The sequence below is a fragment of the Mustela lutreola genome, chromosome X (assembly GCF_030435805.1).
Source record: "Mustela lutreola isolate mMusLut2 chromosome X, mMusLut2.pri, whole genome shotgun sequence".
Lineage (NCBI taxonomy): Eukaryota > Metazoa > Chordata > Mammalia > Carnivora > Mustelidae > Mustela > Mustela lutreola.
In genome coordinates this window covers 35433226-35461107 of record NC_081308.1, presented here as the reverse complement: position 1 = coordinate 35461107, position 27882 = coordinate 35433226, and the positions used below count along the sequence as shown (strand labels likewise).

General features: G+C 57.3%; 1 protein-coding gene across 1 annotated transcript in view; it reads left to right on the top strand.

The window, feature by feature from the left end:
• Nucleotides 1–382: 382 nt before the first annotated feature.
• BCOR (BCL6 corepressor) overlaps nt 383–27882 on the top strand; it is a 122311-nt gene continuing 94811 nt past the window's right edge. Inside the window, exon 1 of the mRNA XM_059156583.1 lies at nt 383–402. The gene's annotated coding sequence lies outside the window, so the exon portion shown is untranslated. The remainder of the gene's footprint in view (nt 403–27882) is intronic.

The following is a 27882-nucleotide window of genomic DNA, read 5'->3' as shown; positions in this document are numbered from 1 at the left end:
TTAATTATTTAACACACTCTCTCCACCCCACCCCAGCTCTGCTCGGTGCCACAGCCCACCGCTGGGTGGTATTTCTGAGGCTGGCCAGGCCCTCTGCCGCCGGGCTGTGACCCTGGAAATCGGGTCAGACACTAGTCAAGGCGGCATATGCCTGGTCGGGAGGGAGGGGGTGCTTTCTTAGCGCGCGGTTGCAAGCGTTTCCCCAGGGCCTCCGGATAGTCTAAAAACTCACTTCGGAGGAGAGGAAGGAGCGTAAAGTGGCTCTTTCGATCTGAGACACCCCCTCCTGGAGAAACCACCCCCTCCCCCCAGCCCAGCGCGGAGTGAAATCTTAGAAGCCGCCGCTGCTGGGTTTGCACGGAATGCCGGAGTCGGTGGAAGCCGGAGCTGGTCGGCCCGAAGGTCAGCGAGTTGTTTTGAGTTCTCGTACCCGGAAGGGGGGGCAGGGAGGAGAGGACGCCAGGGCCCGAGAGACCCCGCATCAGAGCAGAAATTGTTTGTGCTCCGGAACAGGCAGCTCAGCGGAAGCCGCGACGGGGGCGGGTCACGTGCGGCGGTGGCGGCGCAGCTGGCGGGGGAGCCAGGCTGGGACAAGGGCCCGGCCGGGCGGGGGTGGTGGTTTTCGCAGCCGAGGGTAGAACCGGCGTGCTCCGGGCGCTGAGAGCGAGCGACGCCCGGAGCCCGGGGCGAGGCAGGCGCGCGAGTTACGGGGAGGTTGGGGGGGTGTGCGGGGGGAGCTGGTGTGGGAGCCGGGGTGCTGGCTGGGAGCTCTGCGCGGTGCGGCACAGGCGGGACGAGGAATTGCTGGGGGGGAGGGGCGGGGGGGCGGAAGCGGGTCCCCGAGGCCGGAGTGGCCATAACCGGACCCGCGCGGAGAGCGCGCGGGCGTCTGAACCCCGAGAATGGAGGCGCCACTCTCGTAGTCGCCGGCCTTGTTTTCTTCTTGCACGCAAATCCCGGAACGACCGGAACCGCCATCCCTGCCTGCGTCCCAGGGGCGCCCCATTCCGCGTGGAGGCGGCTGCATCCCGCTGGGCTACTCCGGGCAGGGATCGGCTGAGGCCGTGGCCCGGGAGGGCTGCCGAGGTGGCTCCGCGGAGGGTGGTGAGCCGGGGCCGGGGTGCACACGACACACACGTCTTCCCCCTCCCCCGGAAGAGCCGGCGAGCGAAGGCGCGGGCCGTCTCTGGCGGCTCTTTGGGGACTCCCCGGGGGCGTGCGAGCCCTGCGGCGGCCGCAGAACGGGAGAGGGTGCTGTAGAGAAACCATCGGCCCCACCTTGAAGACTGGAGTGGCCTCGTGGCCAAGGGGTGAGGAGTCTCACGCTTTCCGAAAGCGGCGCGCGCTACTCCAGCGTGGGAGGGAAAGGACACAAACTTGGCCGCCCGCCAGACCCTGTGAAGACGCCTGACTTTGGTGTCCTCCCCCCACCCGCTGGCCTGAAATGTACCTCTCCCACCACCGCCGTAGCCCACAAGGTTCAGGTCCGAGACCTGGAAGAGCGGGGGAGTGTGGGCAGGCCTCGGACGGGAAACCCACCCACGTTCCTCTCCCGCGCCACGCGAGGAAGGCGCAGAACAATTGTCTCGCAAAGTTTCCCGCGTCCCCTCACCCACCCTACAGAAGGGCGGCTTTTCCGGACGTGGGGGCAGGGGGAATGGCCTCGGAACGGGGAGCAGTGCTAGTTCCTTTTCCCGAGACCGGAACACAGGAAAGGGGCGCCGGCCGCCAGTGTGTTCGCGTCCCCAGAGTGGCGGCGCTTGGCCCGCTGCGACGTCTGCTCTGGGTCGCGGGGCAGCGGGAGCCGTGCAGAGTCTGGGACGACGTGAGACGCCATTTGCATTCCCCCCTCCCTCCTGCAGGTTGGCGGGGGCGGGGGTGTCGCCCGCCGCGGAAGCGTATTCCTGGCAGTGACACTGATTAGATGCTGTGTCGGTACGTGCACAGAATCGGGGTGGGCCTTCACCTCTCCTGTGCGCATACACTTTCTGTTGGAAAAGTTGCTGCCCCCCCCCCACCCCGCCCTCCCCTGCTCTCGCCGCACAGCTGCTGTCTCCAGGGCGGAATTAGGCGAGCACGTTTGCTCAGCCCGAGGGAGAGAGGATCGCGCCGGCGCGGGGAGGCCGCCGGGCCCGGGCCTCGAAAATCCAGCCCTGGCTTTGCGTCGAGCTGCGGAGTGCGGCGCTTACGCGCGCCCGGCCAGCGGAGGCCTGGTTTCCATCTGCCCCTTTCGCCTCCGTGTTAAGTTCGCCGGGGAAAACCCAATCATCCGTGCAGAGTCCCTCGGAGGAGAACCCACCGTTCCCCCCCACCACCACCAAAGCCCGATTCTGACCGATGGAAAAAATGACAGTATAGGTCAGAGCAGGCTGCCCGCGAGTATTAATGCGGCCGCCTCCGTTCCCGGTGCTTGGGGAGGATGGGCGCCTCACCAGGAAACCGCCGAAGGGGGAGCCAGGAGGGCCGCCTGCCCCTTCCCGGGCTAGAAAACGTGGATTCTTAGAGAGACTAGACAAATGTGGTCAGACAGCTGCGGGAACTTAGCCTATCTAAATACAGGTCGTCCGTGTATCTTTCAAGCAAGATGAATTTTTTTTTTTTTTAATCGAGTGTACGTTGAGTCAGTTACAAGCACTATGAGAACTGGTTAATCAGATTCGAATGAGAACCTCACATTTTTGCCTGGTATTAAACGTGTGTGCAGAAGGTGCTCGGCTGACCACGATGTCTCCTGGCACCACCCGTGTGTGTCCTAAGAAGGCGCGGTCTCCCTTGCATTCCACCTTGGAGGACTCTGAATATAACTCTAAAAGGGGATTTATTTTAGTTGTAGTTTCTATTTGGAGGCTGCTGAGTCCTTGCAAACTCCTGTCTGGGATTGTTTGTACCGAGTAGTAGATTTCCCTGGGTTTTGGCTTTTAAAGCCCACGTCCCCACCCCTCCCCCGGGCTTTTTTCTTTTCCTGCATACGTGCCGCAGGGTGTGGGGACGACCCCCCGCAGCCAGCCCTGTGCTGCCACCACCTTCAGTCTCTCGCTTGCGCACCACGCGGCCTCGAAAGAGGGGTAATGTCAACTCTCCGGGTGGCGCTCGAGAACTGGAATTCTGACTTCGGGCTCCGGCGGTGTCCCGGGCGGCGGCTTGGGGGCCCGGAAGCTGTAAAGGAGAAGCCCCGTAGGTGACCCTGAGGCTTCGGGAGCAAACCCGGAGGCAGCCGCGTCTTTGTCTTCCGCGGGCCTGGCAGCTTGGCACGCACAGTTCCGATAAGGATCAACCCAGAGCGGGAGCGCACCGCCAGCACATTTCAGTGTCGAGGCGAATGCCTGCAGCCGCGTCAGGGAAAGGCCATTTGCGTTGTCTCTGAGAAGGAAAAGGCTGTCCCACTTAATGAATTATGGGTGACCCGGGAGAGGCCAAGCCCCGGAGTGAGAGGCGCTAAGACCTCCTCAGACCTTTCTTTGCCCCAGCTCTTCCCCATCAACAGGAGACCCTGTTTCAAAGGGAATGTGAAGCTTCTTGAAATTCGAAATCTGGCCAGTTCTATCGACATAAAGAGTAGTGCACCTATGTATCCCTAAAATCAGGCCCAGGAACAAGGCCTGCCACATTCCAGACCTAGAGCAGCGTTAAACTCTGGCTAAAGTGCTTCAGAGAGCGGACCTCCAAGAGCTGATTTATAGGAGGTGGCTTTGAGCCATCAAAAAAGGGTGGCTTGGGAGAGTCTACTGGAGGTCCTCTCTCCCCAAGTGCTGTTTACCCAAGGCCTCAGGGAGAGGGTGGTGGGTAATGGTGCCTGAGCCCTGGCAGAAGCTTCCCATTAATCCAGTCTAACTGAGCACCATTAAAGCACGCCTTCCTCCCTACATCTCTAACACACACACACACACACACACACACACGCCTTTAAGGCAAAGTGTAGTTCAGACAGCTGGAGTCCATTTTGCCTTCTGGCCATTTTTGGTGGGTACTAGTGTTCTTTTCCTCCCTGCCCCAACCCCTGCCTCCATACGGCCTTTGGGAACTTGAACCGGCTGTTTTTTTTCTACCCTCTCCCTAACCAAAGGTAGGAGAGTACCAAATCATAGCAACACACACATTGTAGCAGCGCTCTAGGTGTTTTGCATATTAACTTCTATTATCCTCAAGACAACCCTATGAATTAGAAACTGTTGTTGGCCTCCTTTTACAGATGAGGTCTCATCATGGAAGCTCAGAACTGTTCAGCAACTGGCCTAAAGCAGCACAGCGTAGGATAGGGCAGGAAGGGTCCTGAGCTGGGAAGGCAGAGCTGTGCTGCTTGTTGTCCAGTGTTGTGTAGTGAAGGCAAGCCCTTTTGGGGGATGTTTCAAGGGGGACTGCCTGAACCCCTACCTTCCAAAGGAAGAAGTTATGGGAAGATCCGAGAAGGCCCAACATCTGGCCCTTGTTTTCCAAAAGAAAGTTTTGGGGCTTCATACAGAAGCACGTTGTTGTGGCTCGCCGCTGGTGCTGGAGAAGGGGTCAGAGAAGGCAGTGCAAAGGCCCCATGCCCCACCTTGCCGCAGAGCATCCGGTGGTCACGACCAGCGGAGGCGGCTGGGGGCTGGGGACAGCCGATTATAGAGGAACCCCTTATCACCAAGTGTCAGTGGTCCTGGAAGGCGGAGCTAAACAGACGCTTGTGGGGGTAGCTGGGCCACACGGATCCCTGGGCTCCTCCAGCAGAACTGGACCGATGTCATAGCCCAGCCCGCAGCTCCTGGCTCCCCTCCTCTTGAACGCCAGTCCTGGGCATGGAGCCCCGTGGCGGGGGAGGGGGGGCAGAGGGATGGGGCGGAGGGGGGGTGGCGGGTGGGCGGTGGCTGGAGAGGCCAGCCAGTCATTCCCTCTGAGGACGGCTGGTTCTGGGTTGCTCCCACCCACCCTGCCTCTCGTAAACACGGGACACCCTTTCCGGGCGAGAGTGCGCGCGCAAGCACATACACACACGCGAGCGCGCGCGAGTTCCAAGCGCACAACCGGCCACCCAGGCCTCCGCCTTCCTTTCCTCCTTCCCGGTAGGGCGGCTGTGGAGGAGTTAGGGTGGAGGGGCCGAGCAGCCCTCCTCTTCCCCAGCGACAGTGCGCATGCTGCACCCCTGGGGCCTGCAGCCAGGCCTGTGGACCTCCTGCCCACCCACCCCCTCCCGGCAAGTGGCGGTGGCTGGCGGGGACCTGTGCACTGTGTTTCCTGATGGCTCTTTGGGGGAGGATGGGGAATCCAAAGGAGAGGGCCAGGCAGTAGGGTGAGCGCGTGGATGGCGATGGCGATGAATCCTCTCTCCCGCGAAGGCTAGTCGGCCTCCAGCCATCCCTCCAAGGGGTCTACCTGGCACGTCTTGTATTGGACCAGCCTGACTCCCCTGCATGCCTGGCCAGAGTGAGGGTATGTGTGTTGGGTGGGGGTTCGTGGTCAGAGCCGGCGCTGCGTGATCAGCTCCCCACCCCCTCGAGCCTCTACTTTCAGCACGCGAGGACTCGTGGCCCCGCTGCCCTCCCCACCACCGGGGTCTGCGGAAGGGCAGGCTAGCCGGCCTGGCCGCACTCGCCCGCGATGAGCGCGGCTCCGGGAGCCCGGGCAGGCCGCCGAGCTAGGGGAGGGAGCGCCGCAGCCCGCGCGCCTCGAGGCAGAACACACGCCTTTCCCGGAACCTTGAAACCCAGGGGAGTCGCTGCCATCTTCGCGTGACGAGCAGCGAGACGCCGGTGATTAAGTGTTTCTTTCCGGCTCTCTCCCCGGGTTGCGGCTCGCCTCCTTTCCACAGGGCTGGGAGAATAAAACCTGGAGAAAAACACAACTGCGCTCCACTCGCACACCAGGTCCCTTCTGGCCTCCCTGGGTGAGCCGGCACGAGGCACGCTCGGGCTCCTTCCACCTCGCCTTGCCAAAGATCGAGGTCCAGGGCCACATGCCTCAGTTTCCATGCCCCCCCCCCCCAGATCGTAGAGTCTAATGGGGAGGGGGCTCACGTTACCAAAACCACCCGATTTCTCCCCTCCCCGTCTGTTCTCCTCCCGTGGGGATTAAACCTTAAACAGGAATCCCCCACCCACACTAGGGACTAATCCTGCCGCCCCTCCTGGGATTAACTCGGCTCACAGGTCCATAAAACACTTCCGGCACGGCCAGAGGGTCTGTCTGTAGAAACACTTTAAAATTGTCCTCCCGGGTCTGCCGTCAGAATTGACTCGGGGGAGGCAAGTGAGTAAACAGGAGGCTGTAAGGGTCGAGGCGGGTGGGGGTTGCAGGCTGGGGAGGAGCTGCCCCAGTTGGAGGCGGTGAGGGCAGTCTCAGCCTGGAGGGTGGCCCAGGACCCAGCAGACAGAGCTCAGAAAAGGATGCAGCATTTGCTACAGGGCACTGATTTGGAGAAGGGGGGGGGGTGCAGGCAGGAGGAGGCCTGTGTCAACCTAATCCTGGCCCTAGTTCTGTGAGGCAGACTGGATCCCTAAAATTTGGTGGGGAGGAGGGGCTCAGGCTCCCCTGCTGGCGGATGGGAACAAGAAGTGTGACGCCCCCCCCCCCAAGCTCAGGTGGAATTCTGAGGCCCAAAGTGTCAAAGCGCTTTGGTTTTTTTTTGTTTTTTTTTTAAAGATTTTATTTATTTATTTGACAGAGAGAGATCACAAGTAGGCAGAGAGGCAGGCAGAGAGAGAGAGAGAGAGAGGAGGAAGCAGGCTCCCTGCTGAGCAGAGAGCCCGATGCGGGACTCCATCCCAGTACCCTGAGATCATGACCTGAGCCGAAGGCAGAGGCTTAACCCACTGAGCCACCCAGGCGCCCCTCAAAGCGCTTTGTTAAAGGGGAGTGCACCCTCCATTTCACTGGGATCAATGTGCAGCCTCTCTTACCCTAGAAAACACAGTGACTTGGTCAGTAGACAACAAAACAGAGCGAAAAGCAGCCATTCCTCAAATCCATATGGGAATGTACCAGGTCAAGGGAATCCAAAAGCAACTTAATATTTTGAACCTCTTTTTCTTTTACATCACTTCAAATTAAGTTTCTGAAGTGATGGGAGAAGCTTTGGAATGTTGTAAGAGAAAGCTCTGTCCCAACTCGAGGGGGGGGGGGGTTAAACGGAAAGAGAAAGGACCTTCGAAGTGGATCCAGCCACATTGTGAGGAGAAATCTGGATGAAGACTCAAAATTCAAAGTAGCTTTCTAGCTCCTTCAGTTCTTCTGGAGAGCAGATGCCAGAGACAGACACTCCATCCCTCAGGACCCCGAAAGTAGGCCGTGACTCAGGCTGGGTCATCTAAGTGTGTACGAGGTGGAGGTGACGTTGGAGTTCAGAGTGGGGACAGTGACGAAGGGTAATATGCTTAAAATGAACATCAGAAGACAGACAGAGGCCTGCCTCAGGGTCCTGAAGGCCTAGAGCCGCTAAAACTGTGTGTGGGAGGGGGCGCCCCGGGGACTCCTTCCCCACAGATGGACTCACTCAGCGTGAACGGCCCCAAGTGGCACCCAGGCACGCCCGGGACAGAGGCCCAGGCTGTGCCCTGCACCCAGCCTAGCAGATTGCTGGTGGGGGGGGCCTCTGGCTGGACCGCTCACCGCCCTTCCTCTCCCCTCCCCTGCCCTGTAGCCTCTGGGCAGGGTCAGCTAGCCTCCACCCCACTGCCCCTTGTGCGCCGGGCGCCCTCCCCTCCCTGGCGCCGGGCCTGGATCCCGAGGCCTCCTCCGCCCCGTCGTCCCGGTTCTTCCCGCCTCGTGATTCATTTAGCGGCGGTACAGAAAGCCTGTTTACCTCCGCAGCCCAGGGCGACTGATCTGCTTAAAAAGCCCCAACGCCAGCGCCGACCAGTAGGGGGGGATTGTCCTATAGATTATTTCTCCTCCTGGGTGTTTTTTTTTTTTCCCCCTTAAAGAGAAGGCTTGGTTGGAGAGGGGGGTGGGGTGGCGTGTTGCTGCTGTTTTTTAAAAACACCGTATTTGAAAGAGAAACAAAAGCCGTTTAGGAGGTACCGGGGCTGTTTTTACAGATAAAAAGTGCAGCGAATACCACCGGGCCCCCAGCAGTGATAAACTAAATGGTTGGCCGATTCGGCCAATTAGCAGTTAATCTGTTATCTGCGATCTGCAAACAAGTTTTTTGAGGCTCCAAGGACACCGAATTCCTGTTCCCGTTGGCAGGGTCGTTCGCGCTCCCGTCCGGTGGGCACCTCTGATGCTCTCGGTTTCTCTTCACTGGGAATTCGGCTCCCACAAACATGTTTTGCGGGTGGGAGGACAGACTTGAACCACAGAAAATTCACTTCCGCAGCCGAGGAGCCGCCCGCCTGCATCTCCCCTCGGGCCTGAGCTTGCTCCCCGTTGGTATTTTACCCCCTTCCCCAATTCTGCACGCAGTAGGCCTCCAACACATGTGGAATGAATGTCAAAAGCTATAATGAGGCGCTCGGTCTGGAAGGCAGCTTGGCGCGCGGCCTCGCCTTCGGAACCCCATTCCCGTTCCCGGAGCCCCCAGGTCGCCGCAGCCTGTGCTCGCCTTCACCCTGCGCGGGCCGGGCGGGCGGGGGAGGCCGGGAGGCACGAAGCGCCTGGAGCCTGCACGATGATAAATATTGCGCAGACAGCCCATAAATAATTTGCATTATGTTCAGCTGACAACGCAGGGCGATTAATTTTAATAGCTACATATTTGCCTGGGCTGCTGCTTTCGTAGGCCGGGTAATGAAAGGCGAGAGGCCGCCCTGGCTCCGTGCTCGCGGTCTCAGAAGGCAGCCGGAAGGTGCGGGAGCGCCCGACGCTGCGTCTCCTCCATGCAGCCCTCCGGGGAGCCCTCGCCCCAGGGCCTCCCTTCCGCCTTCCACGCTGTGCAGGGATGGGGTGCGCGCGCTGCCCGAGCACCCCGGGGCACGAGCAACAGGAGCCACCATAATGACACTGCACATTTGCCTGTACGGGGACAGCCACTTGTGGACCCGGAGACCCTCCCCGAGGCGATGCACCCCACCCGGCCCGAGTCCGAAGTGAACTCGGGAGGGGATTTCACGTTGCAGTTTGGTGGCGGCGGGGGGTTGCTGGTGTTAGGCGCCGCCAATTCGCCGGTGGGCCCCAGCGCGGCGGAGACTTTTCCGCCCTCGGGACCCGGACAAGGGACAGAACAAAGCCCGGCTGCCCACGCGTCCTCTCTGCGCGCGTCCTGAGTCCCGTCCCGCTCCCCGCGGGAGGCCCCCCTAAAATGCTTCCCGAGCTCCTCGGTTGAAAGGACCGCATACATAAAGGACGGAAGAAAGGGTTCAGTGGAGCTCTTAAAAAAGGGGGGGGCGGGGAGGCGAGCGCGGGGAGGAAGGACACAGCGCAGCGGCCGCCGCGGTCCCGTGGTGGCCGGGTGCGCGCGTGTGCGTGTCTGTGTGTGCGTTCCGATGACAAAGCCCCGCCGCCGCCAGCCAGCTCCTGGCTGCCGGAGCAGTGGTGGGGGAGGGGAGAAGGAGGAGGGGAGCCAGCGCTCGCGTAGGTAGCGGGGAATCGAAGCTTCCCCAGAGAAAGAGTTCATTCATGAGCTGGCGGAGACCTCCTGGCCGGGCCAGGTGGAGCCTCCTGAAGCCCACACCTGTGTATTTCCCTTTTTGGAAAGGGGGGAACGCATCGATCATTACCATATTTTAATTGCCTTTCGCAAAGGTCATCTCTAATTATGGGTTGCGAGGAGGGTTGGCCAGAGGTCTGTAGCCCTTTATTATCTTTGTGTATGTGCGTGTGTGTGTGTGTGTGTGTGTGTGTGTCTCGCCACTGAGACAATGCACCCAGCTCTTCTCGAAATGCCAATCTGAGGGTGTCCGTGCGCGCCTGCGAAGCGGTCACGACGTGCTGAATCCACGCAGACAGACCGGGCTGCGTGCACAATAAAAGCCGAGCAGGCGGCGAAGGGCCGCGCAGACCCACGGGTTTTCTTTTTAGAAACGGTGGTGCGAAGAGATTTGACAATAATAACACGCAGCAGGATTAAATCAGGGCGGGAATAAGAAAATGCATTTTCGTTTCTAGAACCGCGGGCTCCTTTTAACCCATCCGATTCCCCAAGAGCTTTTTGTACCCTTGTGGAGTCCAGCTCAGGGACAGGTGGTGGGCACTTAGCAGCTGGAGACTGCCTGATGACGTTCTGGGCCAGCCACATTATTTCAATATTAATCTCTTCCTTTAATTCAGCATGTTGTCAGTTACAGGCACGTGGACTCCTCAGCCACGTCTGTTTGATGGGAAATGATAACTGGCCAGCCAAAAAGGAGAAAGAATATGTTGAGGGGATTTTAACTTTTAAAAGTCTTCATTTCCTTAGTTTTCATCGCTTGGGCAAACCCTTGAGGCACAAGTCTATTTTAACTTCATCAGAGGGAGAGCAGTGCAGTCGGGAAGGTTGTTGGACCTTCAGGGGGTTGGTGGGATTTTGAAGTTAAGGTGTCCGTGTTCAGTAAAGAGCTATATGGTCCAGAGTGGGCAGCAGCCATTCTGAACTTGACTTTCTCAAAGGATCCTGGCACCTTTGAGCCTGCATGCTGGTGCAGCCAGGGGCTGGGGTCAGGAGCCTTGGAAAGTTGGGGGCTCTTATCCTGGCTCTGCTTCCTGCCTGCCACCCCCCCACACCTGGCCTCCTGGCCTCACCAGCAACCAGCTCTGCCCAGAGGAAGGCAGAGCCAGATGACTGGTCCAACCCCTAGAGATTGCCTGGTTTTCTCCTCCCCTGTAATCAAAACCAGATGCACTTAAGCGCCTTTCATCAGAGGAAGCCCAAAGCCCTTTAACAGGCTTCAATAAAAGGCTTCCTAGGGCCTACCAGCCTGCTCAGTGTCTGGGACCCTGTGCCCATTTCCCAGCTGCAGAAGCCTGGGGCTGCAGCCGGGGCTAGCTCCTTCTCTGGGATCCCCCAGAAGCCAAGGACAACTATTCAACCGCTGTGGCTCCTCCAAGGCAAGTAGGGTACCAGCATCCCTGCCAGGTGTGCGGGGACAGATCCCGTGGACAGGAGAAAACAGACGTGGGAGGGAAGTCAGCAGCTCATGCCTAAGGAAGGACAAGAAGAGGGGCCTATGAGAAGGAACCAAAGGAACCAAGATACAGAGGTGGGCTGGAAAGGCAGTGATGATCAGAATATCCAGAAGGGGGGCGCCTGGGTGGCTCAGTGGGTTAAGCCGCTGCCTTCGGCTCAGGTCATGATCTCAGGGTCCTGGGATCGAGTCCCGCATCGGGCTCTCTGCACAGCAGGGAGCCTGCTTCCCTCTCTCTCTCTCTGCCTGCCTCTCCAACTACTTGTGATTTCTCTCTGTCAAATAAATAAATAAAATCTTTAAAAAAAAAAAAAAAAAAAAAAAAAAAAGAATATCCAGAAGGGCTCCAGGGTTCATGGACCATTTCCCCCTCAGCCCCCTTGTGCCACTGTATTGTGGTGTTTTGACTCCCCAAGGGCAGAGGCGGTCTTATTTATCTTTGCATGCCCACCTCAGGGCCTGGCACAAAATACATGATCGAAATGTTTGGGAGATTGGGGCGCCTGTCTGGCTCAGTTCCTAAAGCATGGAACTCTTGATCTCCGTGTAGTGAGTTCCAGCCCACATTGTTAGGTGTAAAATTTACTTTAAAAAAAAAAAAAAAATGTTTAGGGACGCCTGGGTGGCTCAGTTGGTTAAGCAGCTGCCTTCGGCTCAGGTCATGATCCCAGTGTCCTGGGATCGAGTCCCATATCAGGCTCCTTGCTCCGCAGAGAGCCTGCTTCTCCGTCTGACTCTGCCTTCCACTCTGTCTGCCTGTGCTCGCTCTCGCTTGCTCTCTCTGACAAATAAATAAAATCTTAAAAAAAAAAAAATGTTTAGGGGACGCCTAGGTGACTCAGTTGGTTAAACGGCTGCCTTTGGCTGAGGTCATGATCCCAGCGTCCTGGGATGGAATCCCATGTCCAGCTCCTTGCTCAGAGGGGAGCCTGCTTCTTCCCCTGCCCTTGCTCTCTTGCTCTCTCCCCCTCTGGCGAATAAATAAATAAAATCATTTTTAAAAGTTTTGGGATGTTGCAGGTATGGTAGACATTTCTGGAACAAGACATATGTGGGCTTAAGGTGGGAACTTCTGCCCTCCCCCCGCAATGGTTGTATAACCTGAGACTCAGTTTCCTTATCTGTGAAATGGGTATGAGAATGCCTACATCCCAAGATTGGGCAAGATTAGGTGAAATAACGGCACTTAAAACACCAGGAAGATAATAATATTTTAATAAATGTGCCCTAGTTCTTGAGAGAATGAGAGAGAGTTTGTGCTGATGTTATTTGGAGTATAGGAAGGAAATTTCTTGCAAGGCCCTGGCTGGGTAAAGGTCTCACTGGCCTGGGATTTGGGTCAGAAGAGACTGTTGGTTCTAAAATATGTGTTCCAGGCGCACCTGGGGTAGCTCAGTAGGTTAAGCCTCTGCCTTCAGCTCAGGTCATGATCCCAGGGTACTGAGATCTAGCCCCATGTTGGGCTCCCTGCTCAACAGGGAGTCTGCTTCTCTCTCCCTCTGCTCTTCCCCTTGCTTTGTTCTCTCTCTCTCTCTCTCAAACAAATAAATAAAATCTTTCATTATTCCAGTTCCAGTAGCACTGTGAATCGGAGCCGTGGGACCTCACTGTCCAGAGGAGGCAGGCAGCCCCGCTGTGAGCTCTGGGAGCCATGCCAGCCTTCAGACTCACACTCTTGGGGAAGGGGTTAGGTCCCAGGCCCTTGGGCTCTCCTCTGCAGGCCCGACTTGGGACTGAGCCCTGGTTGTGCTCTGAGGGTCAGGCCTCCTGGGCTGAGTGACTGGCAGATTCCAGTTGGTGCTGGCTTTCCGTGGTCCTGGGGCGGGGGGGACGGCACTGTCCCTTCTGCCTGACCTCTGCTCCTGCTTCATGGCCGTATTTTATCTTCAACAAGTTCATTCTTCAGCCTTTGGCTGGGCAGAGATGGAATGTTACCTGCCTCTCTTTGCTGCTTGTCTTTTCTGGCCTGTTCAGCACCCCACTTCTCATGCCCACCCCACCCCACTGTACCCACAATTTGACAATTTCACTTCACAGTCTCTTTTCTTTTGCTCCCTGGCTTTCTTGCTTGTGGGGCGTGAGGGGGTGCCCCTGGGGGTCCCTACATCCCCCTCCTTAGTCTTCCACATGCTAGGTTCTTGCAGCCCCTTCCCAGGACTAATCCTCAGAGTTCAGCCCTTTCCCTCGGGAGGGCTGGCTATGAATTCAGTCCGTGAAGTGGGGGCAGAGGGAGGGTCAGGCCAAAGGGCACTGCTGGGTGATTCCATGAGTGTATGGCCTAGCCACTGTGACTCTGAGTATCGTGGATGAAAATACACGAGTCTGGAGGGTGACACGAGTGGAGTAGTTGCAGACAGGGAATGAGAGATGTGGAGTTTGTGGGGAAGAACCTGATGCTGACACTCCTTGCATATTTCCATCCTTCCCCATCCCCAATAGGAGAACCTTCAAGAAGAGGCCAGAGGAAGGTGGGGAGAGAACAGATGGGAGAGCAAAGCCAGCTGGGTGGAAATGCCTGGTCCCTGTCTCCTGCCCAGTGAACTGGGTCCCTCGTGCAGCCAGTGTGGGTCAGGAGGGGACAACATATAGAGTTCCTTCAACCAGGTCCTTTAGGGAAGCGTGAGATCAGATTTGAGAAGACAGCTCATGGTCCTACAGGGATTCCATAAAGAACAAGAGATTAGTTGTGTCAGCGAAGGTGGAGGATTTGAGTCCCGATCAAAAATGTCTTGCTGTCAACACTTCTGTTTTTTATCCCGCTCACATTCTTCTAGGGATTTAACAATGATTGTCCCTACTTACTATCACAAAAACAAGGGTCATCGAATGTCCGCTGCAGGGGTGCTCGCTCCAAAGCAACTGACTTCTGCTCCTGGGTTCTGTGGGTCCAAATTTGGTGGAAAGTCTCAACAGCTGGGAGCTAGAATCGTCTGGGGACGGCTTCACCCACATGTCTGGCTGGTGCCTGGGACCTCAGCTCTGTCCCACTGCATGGACACAGGGCTCCCCATGTGGCCTAGGCTTCCACATGGTATGGTGGCTTCGGAATGGTAGGCCTTGAAGTCACACAGCAGCTGCTTGAGGCTCCCAGACCAACCCTGCCAGCAAATGGGAAGAAAGCCGCATCACGTCTTCAGACCCAGCCTCTGAAGTCACATGGTGTCATTTCAGCTCCACTGTACTGGCTGCAAGGAGTCACAAGCCCATTCAGAGTCAAGGGAAAAGGAGGAGTGGCAAAGAACTTGTGGCCATGGTGAGGGCAGGGGGCATGCCCAGCACTCTTGAGAGCTAAGCTTAATGAACAGTGGCTCTAAACAGAATGGTCTATATTGTAATAGAAACTGGTACTCTCAAGAGGCCACATAAATTATACAGGGGGTGGGTAGGGGCGCCTGGGTGGCCCAGCTGGTTAAGCATCAGGACTCTTGATTCCCACTCAGGTCTGATGATCTCAGGCTGGTGAGATCGAGCCCCACATCGGGCTCCATGCTCAGTGCATTCGGCTTGAGTTTCTCTACCTCTGCCCCTTGAAGCCCCCTGCCCTCTCTCTCTCTTCTTTTTTCTCAAAATAAATAAGTAAATCCTTTAAAAAATATTATACAAGAGGTGGGGAGGCAGAGGGTTGAAATTAGGCCAGGGTAAAAGAAATGGGTCTGTACAGCAAGTATGGATTTTATGAAAAAATAGACAATATCTGAGGACAGCTCTGTTTGTGAGCTTGGGAAACCTGAGAAGGATGGAGAAGAATTGTGTGCTGGGATCAGATGGGTTCTAGGCCCTGCAGCACTGAAAGGGAAAGCAGGTAGGGCACAGGACTTAGCTGCCCCCATCCTTCGCCCTCCACTTTTGGGGGATCTGTGGCAGCCCTTCATTGCTTCAGACAACACAGGATTATGTACTATTTGCTTACAAGTCGCCTCTCCCCGCCGCCAGCATATGGGCATCTCTGTGTTGGTACAAAGCTGGAGATGTAGTCGATGCATTTCCGAAAGTAAGTGTGGAAAAAATAATACATTAGTCTAATAATAAATTACCCTAATATTTAATGTTTGTCCCCTACCCTCAGGTGTGGTTTTAAATATCCAGCACGAAGAGTGTTGGGGCTGTGTACATCTCTAGAGCCCCAGGTTCTCATTATCTTTGTCTCTAACCCCTGAATGGAGAGTTTGACTTCTAATTTCATGCTAGGGGTTTCACAGGCAACGTAATTGTATTTGCCTCTGCCTTTGATCTGCTCCTTGATCCGCTGTTTCATTGTGGCTCAACTAGGAGACAGAGATGGAAACGTGGTGGAAAAACATGATTTTGTTTTGCCTTGGAATTGACAGTGATTCTTTTCTCTGGCTCCCTTAACGTGACACACCTTCCCTAAACCTGAAATCGAATTGTTTTCCCCGTTTTTGAAAATCCAAAAGGCATGTGCCCCCTCTGGCATGCTTTCCTTTTTGCTCACAAAGATTTAATTTTCAGCAAAGACTTCGGGGGCAGGATGCTCATGTTTGAGATCTCCATGAAAACTAAGTCCCCCCGGGGTTAGCATAGAGTTTCTGGGTGAACTCTGACCCATCTGCCCCTTTCCTGACCTCACCCCGACTTGCCAGGATGTACCTGGTGGACCTCAGGGCCTCCCTTCGGGTGATCTTGGTCTGTGTGGGGCTGGCTGCTTTGCTTCTGGAAGCCAAAGAAACCCAGATTCAGCAGGAACCTGGCAGGTCAGAGCCAAGCAACATTCAGTTTGACTCCTAAAGTCAGCGGGCTTCTCAGGCTACAGGGTCCGATACATGGGGTTTTTCCGGCTGTGCCTTTCACGAAGGTCCCCAGCCAAGACCGGGAGCGAGGGCCGGAATTCAGGCCCAGGGCACCTTTCCCCCCTTCTTTCAAAGTCACCCAGGAGGCTAGTGGCCATTCTCTTCTCAGGGTGGAGGAGAAACAGATTCTCTCTCTGATCAAGAAGACAAGAGAAACAGTGACACAGGGCAGGACAGGGGTCAAAAGTGCGTCTTGGGAGCAGAGTGGGCCCGCCTAAGGCTGCAGACCAAGCCAGTGTTGACCCAGCAGGTTAGAATAGTAGGCCCATTTACTGACTTACTCTTTGCTCTGTCATCTGCAGGGGCCAGTGTTCCTAAATTACTGAGTTCCTCCTAGGCTTTATTTGGAGTTAAAAAAAAAAAAGACGGGTGTCACTCTATCTATGTGTCTTGTTTAGCAAGCAGGGTGGGGGGGGGGGGCCATGTTTTCTTTGGTTGTGAATATGAAGACTTTAAGGGATGTTGCTAGCTTGAGGCCTTTGAGGGTAAGACCGGAACAGCCCATACAATGGAGTTTGACTTCCTAACAAGTCACCTGTGAAAGAAAATTCACACTCCTGTGTAATGGATGGTGATAATTTACATTTAAAAGTCGCTGGCTCAGTCCTAGAGCATACAACTCTAGATCCTGGGTTCCTGAGCTCAAGCCACACAATGGATGTAGAGATTACTTTAAAAAATACAAAGGTTAAAAACCAAAAATGTCTAAAATAAATAAAAGTGGAAGCTCAGAGCACCTGACTGATTCTGTAGAGCCTGTAATTCTTGATCTCGGGGTCATGAGTTCAAGCCCCATGTTGGGTGCAGAGCCTACTTTATTTAAAAAAAAAAAGTGTAAGATCGTCCAGATAAAGCAATTCCTAATCAAAATTAAACAACTCCAAAGAGGGACTTTTCTGGTGTTAGCAATAGGCTGCTAGCGAAAGCCTTCGGAAGCCTTCTATATTAGGCCTGGAAAGCCAACTCCTGTTCTTCTCATTCATTTCTGTAGTGGATGGTATTGGTATTCCAAATTCCATGAATACTTGGAAAGGTATTTTCACAATAAAGCCACAAACAGGGTCTCTCTTGAGAAGGATGAATTTAGAGAACCTGTTCTTCCCCTTTAACCAGGAATGTGTAGTCTGGGAGCCCCAAATCCACTCATCTCCCTCCCCAGTTTTTCCCCCCACTTTTGGTAATTTGAATTGGGTATTTTGAAGAATTAGACGGTTTTGAAGGACATTAGTTACATCCTCTTGACTGAGAGTTCTCAAGTTTATTCTTCTAAATGTGGAGGAGGGGGGTGTCTGGGTGGCTCAGTTGGTTAAGTCTCTTAACTCTTGATTCAGCTCAGATCATGATCTCAGGGTCGTGGGATCAAGGCCTGCGATGGCTGGCTCTCCCCAAGGAGTCTGCTGGAGATTCTTTTTCTCCCTCTCTCTTTGCTCCCCCACCTGCCCGCGCTCGCTCTCTCGCTCTTGCTCTCTCTCTCAATAAATAAATAAATAAATAAATAAATAAAAAAAATCTTCCTTAAAAAAATTTGATGTATATATTTTTTAAAGATTTTATTTATTTATTTGGCAGAGCGAGACACAGCCAGACAGGGAACAGAAGAAGGGGGACTGGGAGAGGGAGAAGCAGTCTTCCTGCTGAGCAGGGAGCCCGATATGGGGCTTGATCCCAGAATCCTGGGATCGTGACCTGAGCCGAAGGCAAACACTTAACAACCGAGCCACCCAGGTGCCCCCAAAATCATGTGTCTTAAAAAAAAATTTTCAAATATTTTATTTATTTACATGAGAGAGAGAGAGAGCGCAAGTGAGAGAGAGCCCTAGCAGGAGCTGGGGAGAGGGGCCAAGGCAAAGGGAGAAGCGGACACCCTGCTGAGCAGCAGCCCCATGCCAGGCTCCATCCCAGGACTCTGGGATCATGACCTGAGCCTAAGGCAGATGCTTAACCGGCTGAGCCACCCAGGTGCTCCTGTTGTTTATTTTATTTTATTTTTGAAGATTTATTTATTTGAGTGAGGAAGAGTGAGCGAGAGACTACATTGGTTGGGGGTGGTGAGGGGCAGAGGGAGAAGGAGAGAAAATCTGGGGCAGACTCCCTGCTGAGTGCAGAGACCAACCAGGGGCTCAGTCTTGGGCCAGAGATCATGATGCGGCTGAAACCAAGAGTCAGTCACCCAACCACTGCACCACCCAGGTGCCCCAGAATGTGTTAGTTTTTCTAAAAATTGGAGTTTTTCACAAAGAACTGTTTGCCCAAAGTTTACAAAGCCAAATAGTATGTAAAGTCTTGGTACAAAAAAGCAGACCCCTCCCTTGTCCTGCCTGTTTCTTCTGGTAGATACCATAATTTTAAGTAATATGTAGATGTGGCCTTCTCTTAAATAACCCACTGTAACTATCTATCATCTGTTGACCTCTTAGTATAAGAGAGGAGGATTTTGGTTTTCTGCATCATACTTCCCCTCTCCTACTCTTACAATAGAGCTATATCATAATTTCTTAAGAAATTCATATTCAGGGGTGCCAGGGTGGCTCAGTGTTTAAGCAGCTGCCTTCAGCTCAGGTCATGATCCTGGGGTCTTGGGATCCTGCTCAGCGGGAAGCCTGCTTCTCCCTCTCCCACAGCCCCTGCTTCTGTTCCCTCTCTCCCTGTGTCTCTCTCTGTCAAATAAATAAATAAAATATTTTAAAAAAAAAGAGGGGTGCCTGGGTGGCTCAGTGAGTTAAGCCTCTGCCTTCGGCTCCGGTCATGATCTCAGGGTACTGGGATCGAGCCCCACATCGGGCTCTCTGCTCAGCTCGGAGCCTGCTTCCCCCTCTCTCTCTGCCTGTCTCTCTGCCCACTTGTGATCTCTCTATCAAATAAAGAAAATCTTTAAAAAATTCATATCCAGTATTTCCTTTGCGACCACATACATATTGCTTATTGCCGAGGCAAATGAGCTTCAGTGATTGCATTCCCTTTCCTGTATTTTTCCCCCCCTGGGGTTAATAATTGCCTCAGTTTTTAATTTGCTTAATTTTGTTTGACCTATGACTAACTTTCCCACACTCCCCAACCTCTGTACAAATCATCTTGGGACAGTTTTCTGCACGTTCACATCCTGGAGACCATCTGCAAATAAATAGGCTGACCTATTTTGCTTTGTGTGCTTGTTTCCTTTTAATTCCCATTATCTTTAAGTCTGAAAGCTTTCTAGAAGTTTCTAACCCTCCCTTTAATTTTATTTTTAAAAACTTTTCTTTGAAAACACACACACACACACACACACACACACAAAACCCTTTTCTTTGTATGAAGTGTGGTGGGAGTTTTACCGATTTCAAACGGGAGTATTGTGTTTTGATAGAAAATTGCAACTCTACCATCCAGCTAATGTCGGGAGCTAAGAAATGAATCCCAAGTTTCTGATTCTTGGTATTTTGCTTAGTTTAAATAAACTTTCACCATTTTTCCTAAACATAAGCCTTTCAGAAGTGATGACTGTTATTCCCTGGAACCCTGGAATGAACTAGTGTTAGTAAATTTTTATCCTTTCCTCTCCTCCCCTCCCAGAATGGATACTACATTTTTAGAAAGTAAAGGTTATTTTTAAAATAATTAATTGGCCCTTCCCCATGCCATTTACTACAGGATTCATGCCTTTTGTTTACATTCATTTCACGTTGCCTTTTATTTGTGTTTAGTTAGTCATTTACAAGTCTGCCTTCCCACCTAGACTGTAAATCACTCGAGGGATGCTTTTTTAAAAAATTCACTTTTGTACTTTTGGATTCCCCTAGGACCTAACACAGTGCCTTGCCCTTACCAAGGTCTCCATAAACGCATGTCAAAAAAGTGGACAGATAGAGTGGCAGTCTTCTCCAATCAAGATCCCTTAAAGGGAGGTAACTTTCCAATATTCTCTTGCCCCGAAAGAGACTGCGAAATCTCTTGAACGGTGGGCACTGCGCTGCAGGCCTCGCTCCCCAGCCCTCGACCGCCCCAGGAGCAGCCACCGCACGCTGCAGTCGGGAAACAGCAGCCCAAGTTCGGCGGGAGAGGTGACAACGTGTTGACCATTGCAGGACTCCGGGAACGAGAGGTCGTTTCTAGGGATTGAAATGCACACGGGCGGTGAGGCGAGGGGCGAGTCCAGATCGCGCTCTAAGCAGGAGCGTCGGCCCTAGGCGGGGGTCAGCCGTGCCCCGCGGCGCGGAGGGGGTGCCCCGGAGGGAGAGGGCGCGGCGCCCCGCCCCACCCCCCCTGCTGCCCGGGAACGCCCGCGCGGCCGCCCGGGACCCGGCCTGCGGCTCTGCAGTCCCACCGCCGGGGGCAGCGCCGCCCGCGCCGCCCGGGCTAAGATGGCGGCCGGCGAGCAGTCGCGCGGGCTGTTGGCGCCCAGGGTGGCGGGGGAGGCGGGCGGCGCGCCGCTCCCCAACCCCGGGAGCCGGTACGGGCAGCTGTGTATCCTCCCCCCGGGGTGGGGGGGAACCGCTCCTCCTTGGCCCGCAGGGACCCCCGAGGACTCCCTCCTGAGACTTCCCCAGATAGGCACCCTGCCAGGCGCTCTACCTGGACGGGCCCTAAAGGGACATTTTATCAGCCAACTCCCCCAGACTCGGGTTCCGAGGAGGGAGGCAAGTCCCTGGCTGAAAGGTCTGTAAGGATGGCAGCCCGAGTAGACATGGTGGACGGAAGACCAGCGGGTACCACTGAGTACAGGCCTCACCACCCACCCCCACCCCCCGCCCCAAGCCATTTCCTCCCGCCTTGGCGGCTCAACCAGTACGGCTTGGAACACCTTCGGTGCACAATTACGCAATGCCAGTGCCCGCAGGGAGCGGGGGGGGGGGGGGGTCAGACCCGATGAAGACACAGGGACCAGTGCTCTTGAAATCAGAATTCTCTTGGAAAATCTGGTACATCCGGTTGTGAAATTCGTAATATCATCTAGTAAAGGCTACAGAACGTGTGCGGCTCGTCACATTAGCTCTGGCATCGGTATGCGCGCCGTGTAGGCTGCCTTCCTCCTAGGACACTCCAAAACCTGAGGTCCAATTTACCAGAAATGGCATTGATGAATTCGGTGCATTCTGAGTGATCGCCTCGGGCTCAGGTTGGGAGGTCAGAAGGCCCCTCCCCTCTCCGCCCCGCCCCCTCCCCCCAGCAGCTGAGGCAGGTAGAATCACAATGGTAGGAACGGAGAGGTACCTGGAAAAGCTGGCCATTATCCTCCGTAAACTTCAGGCTGGCACCTCCCATCAGTTCAAGGTTCCATCCAAAGTTTGCAGGTGGCTTAGCAGTTCAGTGTGAAAGGCTGAATGTGAACTTTTTTTGCTTTTGTTTTGTTTTGGTGAAATAAACCCCTTCTGCATAAGGTTTGCACAGGCTTGTTATTCGTATGCAGAACACTTCCTCCACCCACCTAAGCAACAGCCACACCAGCCTTTCCTTCCTTAAGCAGCCCCTCTTGTAATCTTGCCTGTCTCTTGCCCCAGTTTAGGCAGCTCCCTGCACTTTTTTCAAAGACAGCCCTATACCCAACACCGGACCTAACCCTCCCTGGTCCTGACCTTCCCTGTAGCGGCTGGGGCCTGGAAAGACCAGCCTCCCCAACTCAGGAGGGCCAAGGGCGCTGCTTGTTGTGTTTATGTGCGTTTTCGCCTCTCTGCACACTTGTTGGTACTTTTCAGATACCATGCTTTGCCAAAAAATAAATCGTATGCAAGAAAAAGTTCAAAGCGGCCCATTAAAGCCAGGCCTCCAGGAGCTGGGGGTCAATCCTGCGGGGGAGCCAATCCTCCGCTTTCTAAGCCACAGCCAGCACCAACGGGTTTACCGCTGACCATGTGCCCACGGAATTCCTCTAGTAACACCAGCTTCGGTGGCCTGGGCGCACCCACCTCCGGCCTTGTCCAGCCCCATGCTCCTTCCGGGAGGCGCAGCAACCACAAGAGGCATGACAGGCGGCCCACCGAGCAGGTTTGGTGACGACTTCCCGGAGACGGCCGCCTCCAGCGGCAGGCCCCATCTGCAGTGCAGCTGAACGAGTTAAGCTGCCCCCAGCGTGAGCGGCCTGGGGTGGGGCCCGGATGAGAACAAACCAGCGGCAGCTCCGGGCAGCCTCGGTCTCAGGATCCCCCAGTTACATAACTAGGTGAACCTGTCTTTCCAAGGGCTGCGTGAGAGGCCCGAAAGACCCCCGTCGGGGGTTGGGGAGGCGGCCTCGGAGCCGGGCCTAGTGTGAGGCTGCGCTGGGGACCTTGGAGTCACGGAGCAGGGGAGAGGGACGCGTCCTGGGCATGTAAGGCGCTTCTGCACTGAACTAGCAGCGAGGGGCTGCAGTACCCCACCCTCAGGCTTCTGCAGCGGAGATGAGCCCCCGATGGCAGAGATGAGGCCCCGATGCGGGCAGGCAAAGGAGGCGCGGTTCTCAGGGCAGCTCCTCCAGGGGCTCTAGGGTTACTCGCCATCGCTGGGACAGTCAGACCCCGCCCTGCCGCCCCTGCCCTCTGCCTTCGGGCATCGGCGGGAACCTGGGCTGCCTGTGCCCCCGCCCCGGGACCGCGAGACTGGGCCCTACGCGACCTAGCCTCAGCCTCACAAAGGCAGCGTGCGGCTGGGGCAGAAGAGGAGGAATGGCCACTACTCTCATATCTTTAATTACGCCCCTACCCTTCCCCCCACCCATCGTCGGCTTCCAGCCCTTTAATCAATTTCACGATATTAAATATTAATTTCCCGCCAGCCAGGCTTTCTCGGAGGAGGGGGAAGGGACCGACAGGGCAGTTCCGAGGAAAGGATGGCTTTGTTGGGTGTGACCCGGGTAGTAGGGCGCTGGAGATGCGCGGGCTCCTAAGTGACCTGCGCCGGGAACTCGGTCTGCGCTTTGCGGCTGGGGAACTTGGAGAGTTATGCAGGCCTCCGAGAGGGGCAGGTAGGTGCGCTGGGCGACCGCTTCCTGCTCCGCACGCCCCCCCCCCCCGCCCCCAGCCCCAAGTCAGCCTCTCGCGGGCCCGCGGCGCGCAGCGATGATGGATCGCGCCTGGCGGGGGTGATTTGGTGTTGATCGCACATTATCACTGGCAGGTTGGACTGGTTGCTGATGGACGACTTCTAGCGGCGGCAGCAGCAGCGTCTTCAGATACCGTGCGGGGACTCGCTTGCTTTGCGAGGGTCTCTCTTACCCCGCCCCCCAGCCACCTCTCGCACACTTGCCGGTGTAAGGAGGACTTAAGAGTCCAAGCGGGGTCTTGCGGCACCCAAGGCCGCCCGCCCTCGTTGGGGTCCTGGTGTGGGCCGCAGGCCGGGCGAGGAGGGGAGCCAGGACGGCTCTCCCACTTCCTACCATTCCTCCTTCCCTCGCCGCCTGCCTACTCCCCCCCAATCTTTCCTGCTTCCCCATCGAAATCGGGAGGGCCTGGGTCACTCGCGGGGTGGTTTCCCCGCCGCGGGTGCAGGCCACGGGGTGGGCGGGCGAGATACCCCCCAAGCCCTGCGGCCCCCGCCCCTCTCTAGGGGCTCGGAGCACCGCGGCGCAGCGGTGTGCCCCTCCTCGCCTCTTTTTCTAAAGTGCCTGCAGATACAAAAGCGGTTTCGTAATGCCTTCCGTCTGCGAGAGCCGGAGGACCTTGGCTGACCTTTCGGAAACTGATTGCAACTGCCTGTTAACAGCCCGTACTGACCGCACCGAGCAGAGCGGAGGACAATCATTTAAGTGACAGACGGCGAGGTGGCCTCGGCTCAGTCGAGCGGCCTGGTTAAGCCCGCCCCTCCCCTCCCCCCTTGAGTGCCCCCCCCCCCACTCAGCCCTGGGCGCACTGCGGGCTGTGGCGGGCGTCCGGGCGGGCGGGGAGGGCGCGCCGCGTATGTATGTGTGTGAGTGTGAGTGTGTGTGTGTGTGTGTGTGTGCGCGCGCGCGCGCGCCCGCTCGCGATTACCGGTTGACGGGTTAACCCTTCGCCGAGCGGCCGGCCCCTTTGAGGCCGGACGCTGTCGGCTTAATCTGCCATCTGCAAAAGAGGAATAAAAGGGCCGCCTCCGCCGACTTTCCCTAATGGATAAACTGTCCCCACTCAGCGTGACCAGGGCCGCGTCCCCGCTGCTGCTGGAGAAAGATCCCGACCCTCAGCTCTTCCGGCATGTCCCCGGGTCCCCTCCCTGCGCCCCCTCCCTTCCCCGCACAGAAAGACACCGACACAGGAACAGTACAGGGACAGCGCGAGGGGTCTAAAGGCTCCAAGAGACTCGCGGTGCAGTGGACGTGGGTGTTCCCGTGTTTTCTGTTTTGGAAACTGGAGAAAGGTTGGGGGGGGGGCCCGCACTGGGAAGGCGAGGTGGGGGAGGGGAGGCTGGTGACAGGGCACCTCGGGCTGCGCTCGCTCCCTCTCTCGGGAGAGATCGCCAGCTGCTCTCCAACAGGCAGCGCCCTGAAATCTATTTAAAGAGAGGGAAAGGGGAGGAGAACAAAGGGGGAGGAGGGGGGCGGTGAGCGGAGCTTGGGCGAGAGCGAGCGAGCAGGGAGGATCCGCCGCTCCGCGGGCACATCAAGCGCTCACATCTGTACACTCCGCGATCGATGGGGAGAATGGATAATATTTGTCAGCTGCAGACCTTTCTCTTCCCGGTTCCCGGGGAGGGGAGGGGGCGAGGGAGGGGGAGGGGCGGGCAGACCAGGCGCGAGAGGCCGCCTCAAGGACAGCGCGCTTCCCGCTGCAGCCACACGGAAACCTAGAGCCATGAAAGCCCGGGGATTTTTCTCTTATTATCATTATTAATTATTTTTTATTATTCCACAGCAGCCAGCGAACGCTCGGCGGCGCCCCTCCCCCGCTCGCCTGCCGCCTCCCTTTGTTGATTCTCAGCTGCGAGCGCGGCGGGCCCGAGCCGCCGTCGCCGCCGCTGCCGTCGCCGCCGCTGCCGCCGCCGCCGCCGCCGCCGCCGCCGCCGCCGCCGCCGAGCACGATCTGCTCTTGAGCCCTCGGTCGCAGCTGCGGCCCAGGAAGCCGGGGCTGCGTCCCCGCCCCCCCGCCCCCCACGGCGCGGCAGCCCCCGCATCCCCCTCCCTGCCGCCCGCCACGAGGCCAGCCCAGCCTCTTAGCTGCTGCTTGCTGCGGCTCCGCGTTCCCAGCGCCGAGCAGAGGCGCTGGCTGCTGCTGCCCCGAGCCTCCGGCTGCGCGGGGTCCTTCGCCACCCCTCACCCCCGGCGGCTGCACTCTGATGCCGCCGTTTCCACACATGGTCTTCATTTCGCACACTCGCGGCGTGCTTCCTCTCGGCTCCTCTCCTCAGGGCTTTTCGGAGCGAGGAGGGAGGTTCAGAGGAAGTTAGAAGCCCAGCGAGCCCAGGGGAAAGGGGGAAAACCCTCGCTCTCGGTCTGAGCTTCCCAGGCGGAGGGGAGCGCCCCGCGGGGGGTGGGGCAGAGCCTGGGTGCCCTCCCCTTCCTTAGATGCTGTGAGGGGTGGCGGCCGGAGGACAGGGAGCTGGGGAGCGCGTGAGCTCCAGATCTGCTTTGGCTTGTCCCCCGCCCGGTCCTACCGACTAGGGCAGAACTGACCCGCCCTCTCGGAATGGTACATTGGGCCTGGGAGCCGATCGGATTAGCGGTCCCCAAATGAGACCAAAGACACCTCAGACTGTCCCCCCCCAACCCTCCGCGGGGGAGTTCCCTGGGCCTTTGCCCCCTTCCTCCTCCAAGGTGTAAAGCCTTGGAGCTGACGCCCCCCTCCCCGGCCGGAGTCCGGGCCCGCTCTGGTGTGTGTGTGTCTGTCTGTGTGTGTGTGTGTGTGTGTGTGCGCGCGTGCAGAAAGTTCTAGTCGGGGTTTACTTGTGGCTTCGCGCCCCCACCCCCACCCCCGCTGTCCTCCTGCGATTCCGGGCCAGCCTGCGGCGGCGTCCCCGACTGCTCCGCGGTCCTGGGCAGGGCAGGAAGCTGGCACGGCCGCCGGCTGGGCCGGCGCCACTTGGCCGGGCCGGCTGGTCTCTGGAACTCGCGCGGCACCTTCGCGCCGAGTCGGGTTCCCGGGTCTCCCGCCCAGTCACCCTGAGCGGTTCCCCCAGCCCCCGCTCTGTCCGTCGTCCTCTCTCCGGAGTCTCCCTTTCTCCGCCCGCCTTCTCAGCTTATCCCCTCCTCGGTCTGTCTCGGGAGCCCCGTAGCGCAGTCAACCGCCCTTCCCGAGATTCAAAAAGAAGTTTTGTGTTTCCCCGGGGGCAGCAGGCTAAAGCTTCCCTTGTTTTCCGGAACAAAGCAGACATTCAGTGGGGAGGGGGCAGGCTCTGACTCTTTCCCCTCCCCGCAGCACCCCGCACCCCTGCAGGTTTAGAACGCTCGCTCCCGGGCCCCGGCGGCCTGGGGATGGGGTGGGGGCCCTCTTTCTTCAGGCTCGACTACAAAAGCCGCGCCCCAGCTTCCCCCAGCCACCGCCGGGAGCCGGAGAGAAGGCTACATGGTGTTTGGGTGAGGTTCCCAGCCCCGGCTGGGAGGGCGCGCACGCAGCTGTTTACAGTGTGCCTGTGCTGCGGGAAGCTCGCCCACCGCCGCCTGACAGCGTGGAGCCCCCGCGCGCCGCCAGCTCAGAGGAGGCGCGGAGCCGCGAGCCCTCCGGCACTCGGCCCGAGGCCTCCGCAGCCCTGGAGCCAGGGCGCGCTGGTAAACTCGAGGTCTCCAATCGCGCTAGCCTCGTCTGGCCCACAAACCGTCCCCTTCTCCCCAACAATGGACTGAATCGGGTAGCATATCAAAGGGACTGAGAAGGGGGGGCGGAAGGGGTGAAGAGCTCTCTTGGGGCGCCCCGAGCAGTCCCTGGGCCAGGGTTCTCCGCAGCCCTTCCCCTCCTGGGGGTAAGTCTCTCGCCAGAGTGAGCAAAGCACTCCACTCCCGCGACTCGGATTTGCCTCTGGCTGCAGATAGCGCCCCGCAGCCCCACCCTACCCGGTGAACTTCCCCTCACCCCACCCCCGGGGGGGCCGCGGCACTAGCAGTGCCCACGCGAGCCGGGCCTTGTCCGCGCAGTGCTGCCTTAGATCCCGCTCCAGCTCTTCCCCTCTCCCGGGCCTGTGGCCGGCCCCCGGCGCCTTCAGCGCGTCCTGAAACTTGATCCCGTGTCGGAAGGACAGTGTGTAAACACCAGGCGCGCTCCAAGAGCCCACGGGAGGGGCCGGGCAAGGGCCGCCCGGGCAGCGCCGAGGTCCCGCGCCCTGGCCCGCCTGCTCGCCCCGGGCACGATCGGCGGGGCCACCGCCTCGCTCTCTGCCTTCCCAGTTGGCTCAGCTAATTGGAACCGCCGCCGCCGCCGCCGCCACCGCGGCAGCCTCTTGTTGAATTTTCTAGATCGCAACCGTTCAGTCGTGGCTGCCTCCGGCTCCCCACCCCCTCCCACAGCTGTTATCTCGGCCGGCAACTTGTTGGTGGTGGGGACGCCCCTCCGCTGACCCTGGCCTCAGACTCGGTTCACCCTAGCAGTTCGGGGGTGTTTTTCTGCGGGGCGTGGGAAGGGAGGTAGAGTCTTATCGAAGAGTGATGCTGTGCGCCAAAATCTGAGGTTCGTTTTGGTGAGCGCGAATACTATCCAGGGGATCCTCTAGGCAGAAAGCCATCGTCCTCGCTGCCTCGCACCAGGAGTAGTGAAAGTCCCCGAGGGGCTTCAGGAGCAATTCCAGTAGAAACTGCAGTTCATTCCTGGAAGACTTTACCGAGGGGTGGGGGCATTGGGATGGCTCGAGCTATCCGCAACCCCCCTGCCCTGCCCCCCCTCCCCCCCCAGTCCTCAGCATTTGGGACTTGCTACAGCAGAGCTCTCCTAAAACCAGGCCTAGCCTACCCCAACAGGACAGGGCCATTTGAAGTACCTGGTGGGTCCAGGGGGCTTTTGTCAGCCTCAGTGGGTTCTGGAGGTGCACCTCCCCCCAAGGCGGGTCAGCTCTAAGCTTGTGCCAACAGGCCCTCCTGGGCCTTTGGTCCCGCCAGCTGAGCCTCCCTTCTTGCTTGGCCCCCCTCCCTGGCCTAGCCATATGTCCCTGCTTGGTGCGGACTATGGGGTCTGCACACTGTCAGTTCTGCATGGGTCTATAGGGAAGCCAGAGCC